The 6,707-nt window shown below is 35.9% G+C and overlaps 1 long non-coding RNA gene across 1 annotated transcript; it reads right to left on the bottom strand.

Moving 5' to 3' along the window:
• Nucleotides 1-2,755: 2,755 nt before the first annotated feature.
• LOC128014684 (uncharacterized) lies at nucleotides 2,756-6,138 on the bottom strand. Its single transcript, XR_008183621.1, has 3 exons — nucleotides 5,189-6,138; nucleotides 4,232-4,266; nucleotides 2,756-3,810 (listed from the first exon to the last, which is right to left on the bottom strand). It is a non-coding gene; the product is annotated as an uncharacterized LOC128014684 (long non-coding RNA).
• Between the last annotated feature and the right edge of the window lie 569 nt (nucleotides 6,139-6,707).

A 6,707-nucleotide genomic window follows, 5' to 3' on the forward strand; every position in this document is an offset into this window, starting at 1 on the left:
CCAAACTCCTTAAAAACTGCAGTTGCAGATATGCTCACTGAATATAAACCTAACAGAGCACTCAGATCATTAGGATCGAGTCAGTTAGAAATACCAAGGGTTCACACAAAACAAGGGGAATCTGCTTTTAGTTTCTATGCCGCTCGCAGTTGGAATCATCTTCCAGAAGAGACCAGATGTGCTAAAACACTAGTCACATTTAAATCTAGACTTAAAACTCATCTGTTTAGCTGTGCATTTATTGAATGAGCACTCTGCAATGTCCGAACTGATTGCACTATATTTTCACTGTTTTTTTTTTTTCAAGTAAACGAATTTTGTAACTGTTTTTAAATTCATTTTAAATTAAGTAAATTTTTTAATCATTTTAAAAGTTTTAAAATTGCTTGTTTAATTTGTGTTATAATTTTTCTTTATTATTAATTTACTTTCTTTTATGTAAAGCACTTTGAATTACCATTGTGTATGAAATGTACTATGTATATAACCTTGCCTTGCCTTGCCTAGTGTGTTAGTGGGCATATATATATATATATATATATATATATATATATATATATATATATATATATAAATATAAACACACATACACACAAACACACACTACCGGTCAGAGTTTGGGATCAGAATGATTTTTTGTTTTTTTTTACAAGAATTTATTTTACTCATCAAGACAGCGTTTATTTGATCAAAAATACTGGAAAACATGTAATATTGTAAGATATTATTAACATTTTTCTATTTTAATATACATGAAAGTGTAATTTATTCATGTGATGTGCAGCTGTATTTTCATCATTATTCCTCCAGTCTTCAGTGTCACATGATCTTCAGAAATCAGAATAATATGATGATTTATTATTAGAATTATTAACAGTTTTGCTGATAAATATTATTTTGTAATCTGTGATGCTTTTTTCAGGATTCTTTGACGAATAAAAAGTTAAAAAGAAGAGCTTTTATTTAAAATATAAATATTTTCTAACAATATTCACTACAGTTCAATAGTTTGGGCTCAGTAAATTTTCATCCGTTCTTTTTTTTTTATAAGAAATTGTATTCTTTATTAGATCTTAGAATCTTTTATTCAGGATGTGTTACATTGATAAGAAGTGATATCAAAGATTAATATTGTTAGAAGAGATTTATATTTTGAATAAACGCTGTTCTTTAAAAAAATTATACATCGAAGAATCCTGAAAACATTATCGCAGATTCCAAAAGAATATTTGGTAGCACAACTAGTAATAATTGTATTAATAAATCATCATAATTTCATGATTTCTAAAGATCATGTAACACTGAAGACTGGAGGAATGATGCTGAAAATACAGCTGCACAAACACAGAAATAAATTATATTTAAAGGATATTAAAATTGAAACCATTATTTTATTTTATTTTATTTTGATAATTTTGAATTATTACTGAAATACAACCTTTTTTTTGTTTCAAACAGTTCATTGAACAATGATAAATGAAGTACCTGAAGCTGACAATGAAGTAAATGTATAATAATTAGCAAAGATGATTAATTTAGCGTTGCAAATGCGCGTGTGAGCGAGGTGAAGACGCGCCTGAGGACCAAATACAGCACAACGGTAGGAAACTTCACTCCTCTCATTATTTCTCTTTTACTATAGCGATTTATTTTTAGATACGTGATCTAGGTCTTTCATAGAGTTGTAGAGTTATTAGAGAAATAGAGTTATTTTTTACATTCTTTGGTTGAAGTTTTCAGATCGGCACTTCGGAGCCTGTCCGCGACTCGGTTGATTCAGATCAGCACTTCGGAGCCTGTTCGCGACTCGGTTGATTCAGAACGGCACTTCGGGGCCTGTTCGCGACTCGGTTGATTCAGATCGGCACTTCGGAGCATGTTCGCGATTCGGTTGATTCAGATCGGCACTTCGGAGCCTTTTCGCGACTCGGTTGATTCAGGGCGACACTTCGGCGCGTGTTCGCGACTCGGTTGATTCAGATCGACACTTCGGCGCATGTTCGCGACTCGGTTGATTCAGATCGGCACTTCGGAGCCTGTTCGCGACTCGGTTGATTCAGATCGGCACTTCGGAGCCTGTTCGCGACTCGGTTGATTCAGATCGGCGCTTCGGAGCCTGTTCGCGACTCGGTTGATTCAGATCGGCGCTTCGGAGCATTTTTGCGACTCGGTTGATTCAGATCGGCGCTTCGGAGCATTTTCGCGACTCGGTTGATTCAGATCGGCACTTCGGAGCACGTTTGAGATTTTTTTTAAATTCAGATCATGACATCGAAGCAGGAAGTCCCAGCCGGCATTTCAACGTTGATTCAACGTTGAAACAACGTCAGGTACCATGGTTGAATCAACGTTGAAAAACCTTTCGATTTTGCAAATTGGATCAACGTTGAAATCACGACGTTGATTCACCGTTGAAATCGTGACGTTGATGTATGGTTGAAATCACAACGCTGATTCACTGTTGAAATCCTGACGTTGAATCAACGTTGAATAACCTTTCGATTTTGCAAATTGGATCAACGTTGAAATCACGACGTGGATTCACCGTTGAAATCGCGACGCTGTTTCACCGTCTTACCTGCATGATGGGTGAATTAGGGTCGTGCTGCAGCCCTGGGATGAAAGCTGAATGAGGTGTTGATTTTGAAAAGTTAATCAGCGTTGATAACACGCCGTTGTTTCCTTGTTACCTTGCACCGTGTGTAAATACACCTAGATCCTAGTTGGCATTTAGATCAACAGGGTACATGCAAGGCTAAAAATCTAATGACTGGCAGCAATGGCTTTACAAACAACTTCAATAAACTACCACATGCTCAAAATTGTCAAACAGCAGTTAAATTTTGGAAACATACTGTATAAAACAGATGAAAATAATCCCACACTTTATTATGCGGAGTATGCATGGAGGTAATGCTAAAAACATGTAGTAGAACAATCCAAATACAATAATATTTAAAGGTTTTTGTAAAATAATTTGGCACATAAATGCATATTTTTTTCAGCACTTACAAGACAAACCCTTGTACCTTTATGACTGAAACCAGTGGATCTTTTATTTTGGTGGAAAACTACAGTTTCTGTCAAAAACATGTTTTAGTAATGTGTCTCATTTCAAGTTGTGCACATTTGTGCAGTGAAAATGTGTTGCACAGTACGAGCAGGGAACCTTCAACCAGTTGATTTCTAATGGGAACCCCCCCGGACTGTGTCTTCTTTACCGTGGGGAATGCAGAATGAGATTTCTACCGCAGGGCACTCTAAAATGTTAGAACCAGCAGCCTTAGTGTATACAGTGTGGTTGTGCTTCGGGTGATCCTTGAAAGTGTCCCAGCGCTAGGTCCATTCTGACGCCGTCCCCTCCACTCTCTCCCACTTGTGCACTTTCTGTACCGTCCTGTAGAAACATTTACATTTAATCATTTAACAGACGCTTTTATCCAAAGCCACTTACAAATGAGAATAACAGAAGCAGTCAGGTGTACAAGCGAACAACAACAGGATACAAGTGCTATGACAAGTCTCAGTTAGTCTAGTACAGAACGCATAGCCAGGTTTTTTTTTTTTTTTTTTTTTTAATATGAAAGAAAAGAAAAGAAGGAAAAGTGCTAGCATTAGTTGGTTAAGTTCCGGTGAAAAAGAAGAGTCTTAAAATGTTTCTTGAAAATGAGTAAAGACTCAGCAGTTCGGATTGAGATTGGGAGGTGATTCCAGCAGCTGGGCACAGTCCAGGAAAAGGTCCTTGAGAGTGATTATGAACCTCTTTGGGATGGCACCACAAGGAGTCGTTCACTTGCAGAGCGCAAACTTCTGGAGGGAACATAAGATTTAACCAGTTTGTTTAGGTATGTCCACAATGTTTCACAATAACTTTGATATTGTGAAATATATTTAACTGAAAACTGAATGCAAAATAAATCACACAATATTTTCACTTTACAGTTCAGTAACAGTGAGGTTGGAAACAAAGTGGACAACACTATTCATTAAACACTTATTTAATGTATTCAGATGAAAATTTACAATATTAACAAATTATTCACAAGCAGTGTTTTCAGAACCCCCAGTTACACTGTTTTAATCAAAACACTAGTAATACAGTGTAGTAAAACAAATAAAATCTAATTCAGTAAATTTTTAATAAACTAAGTACAATCAAAACCTATCACAAAAGGTCAAAGCATCTCTAGCAGAAGTGACAGTGCAATGTAGCAGATGAACAATTTCTTACCAATGTTTCAAGAATAAACTGGATCCTCGATGACTCTACAAGGGGAAAGAAGAAATGGTTTACTGAAAAGTTCTTAAAAAGCAGGATTTCATATTATACCATTTCTTTAAACCACTGGTTCTCAAACTTTTTATACCAAGTACCACTTCAGAAAATATTTGTTATTAAATATTAAGTTGCACCATAATGACCAACATTACATTTCAGCAGCGTAGTAGGCCAAACTATTCAGCTACAGCTCTACAGTTAAAAAAATGAGGCAGTTTTATTCTAATAAGAATATTTATTGTTGTCAGACACTTTACCATGGTAAATACAGTTTGAACATTAACACTACAACTGTGCTTACATACACAGGTAAATAAAAAAAAGTTTAAATTAAAATGTAATTTTAAATGTAATTATGTAACAAAAGTTACAAAACTGTACTGTACTTTAACTCTAACATACTTAAATGTGCAAAAAAAAAAACCTTAAGCAAAGATTAAGTTAAAATGTATTAACATTAATTAGTTTAATTTAGTGATTCACCTGCATAACAACTAAAGGGGGCCTGACACTTTGAGAACCATGGCTTTAAACAATCCTTTTATTTATTTATTCATTTTCATTAATTCATTAAAATTATATTATTTAAATACAGACATTTGCACTTATATGTTTCAGAAAACACTTTGAAACTATTATAAGCATACAAACATATATAACACACCTAATGCATGGGATACATATTAAGAAAATATGGGAAAATCTCTAAACCGTCTCTAAATCTCTCTTACCAGCAACACATTAGGTGAGCACCTAACTTGATCAGCTGTGATAAAGCAATGCAAAAATAGACACACGGGTATTTATTCATCTGCAGATTACATGTCCTTTAAACTACCCATTTGTAAACTCTGGTAATACTTTACTATTTTCAAAAGATAATAAAGATAACGTTAGCGATTTTCTTACCTCATTTTGCCAGGATGTTTTCAGGACCTCGCAGAACACCTGACCCTTCTTGTGTTCATAGTTTTTGTTCTCCATTGACATGTCACGACTCAAATTCGCTCAAAATAAATAAAAAATGTACAGGCAAATATGAAATAATTCGGGACCGATAGAGCAGTCAGTTATAACGAGCAGCAGCTCACAGTTAGCCGCCTCACTCACAGAAAGACGACAATAACGGTCATATTTTTAAATGTAGAAAGGCGCGAACCGATTCATTGTCCAGATTCCTGAATGACAGCCAGATTAACCAATCATGATAGAAGTAATAAAATACAACTACCAATGGGAGTTGTTTCAGTGTGATAAAGCAGCGAAATGTATATAGTTTTATTGTTGTTAATGATGATAATATTTAACATATACCTTTAGATTTTAGAATAGGTATCATGACTAAAATATTTTAAAATGCTATTAAAATAATTAATTAATTTAAATAATTTAATATAAATAATTTAAAAGCTTGTTAACCTTTAACTACCATTTAGCATTAAACATTTTTAACGTTGTTTCATTAAAACAACTGACCTTATTTCAGCCATATTTCAATGTTGAAAGTTGGTCATGTGCTGGAAGTTTTTCAACAGTTCATCTTTAAACGTTGAATCAACGTTGTTTCAACGTTGAAACCACAACTGACCTTATTTCAACCATATTTCAACATTGAAAGTTGGTCATGTGCTGGATGTTTTTCAACCATTCAGCTTTAAACGTTGAATCAACGTTGTTTCAACGTTGAAACCACAACTGACCTTATTTCAACCATATTTCAACATTGAAAGTTGGTCATGTGCTGGATGTTTTTCAACCATTCAGCTTTAAACGTTGAATCAACGTTGTTTCAACGTTGAAACCACAACTGACCTTATTTCAACCATATTTCAACGTTGAAGGTCGGTCATGTGCCGGCTGGGTAGGAAACTTCACTCCTCTCATTATTTCTCTTTTACTATAGCGATTTATTTTTAGATACGTGATCTAGGTCTTTCATAGAGTTGTAGAGTTATTAGAGAAATAGAGTTATTTTTTACATTCTTTGGTTGAAGTTTTCAGATCGGCACTTCGGAGCCTGTTCGCGACTCGGTTGATTCAGATCGGCACTTCGGAGCCTATTCGCGACTCGGTTGATTCCGAACGGCACTTCGGAGCCTGTTCGCGACTCGGTTGATTCAGATCGGCACTTCGGAGCCTGTTCGCGACTCGGTTGATTCAGATCGGCACTTCGGAGCCTGTTCGCGACTCGGTTGATTCAGATCGGCACTTCGGGGCCTGTTCGCGACTCGGTTCATTCAGATCGGCACTTCGGAGCATGTTTGCGATTCGGTTGATTAAGATCAGCACTTCGGAGCCTGTTCGCGACTCGGTTGATTCAGGGTGACACTTCGGCGCATGTTCGCGACTCGGTTGATTCAGATCGGCACTTCGGAGCCTGTTCGCGACTCGGTTGATTCAGATCGGCACTTCGGAGCCTGTTCGCGAC

The sequence above is a fragment of the Carassius gibelio genome, chromosome B25 (genome assembly GCF_023724105.1).
Source record: "Carassius gibelio isolate Cgi1373 ecotype wild population from Czech Republic chromosome B25, carGib1.2-hapl.c, whole genome shotgun sequence".
Taxonomy (NCBI): Eukaryota; Metazoa; Chordata; class Actinopteri; order Cypriniformes; family Cyprinidae; genus Carassius; species Carassius gibelio.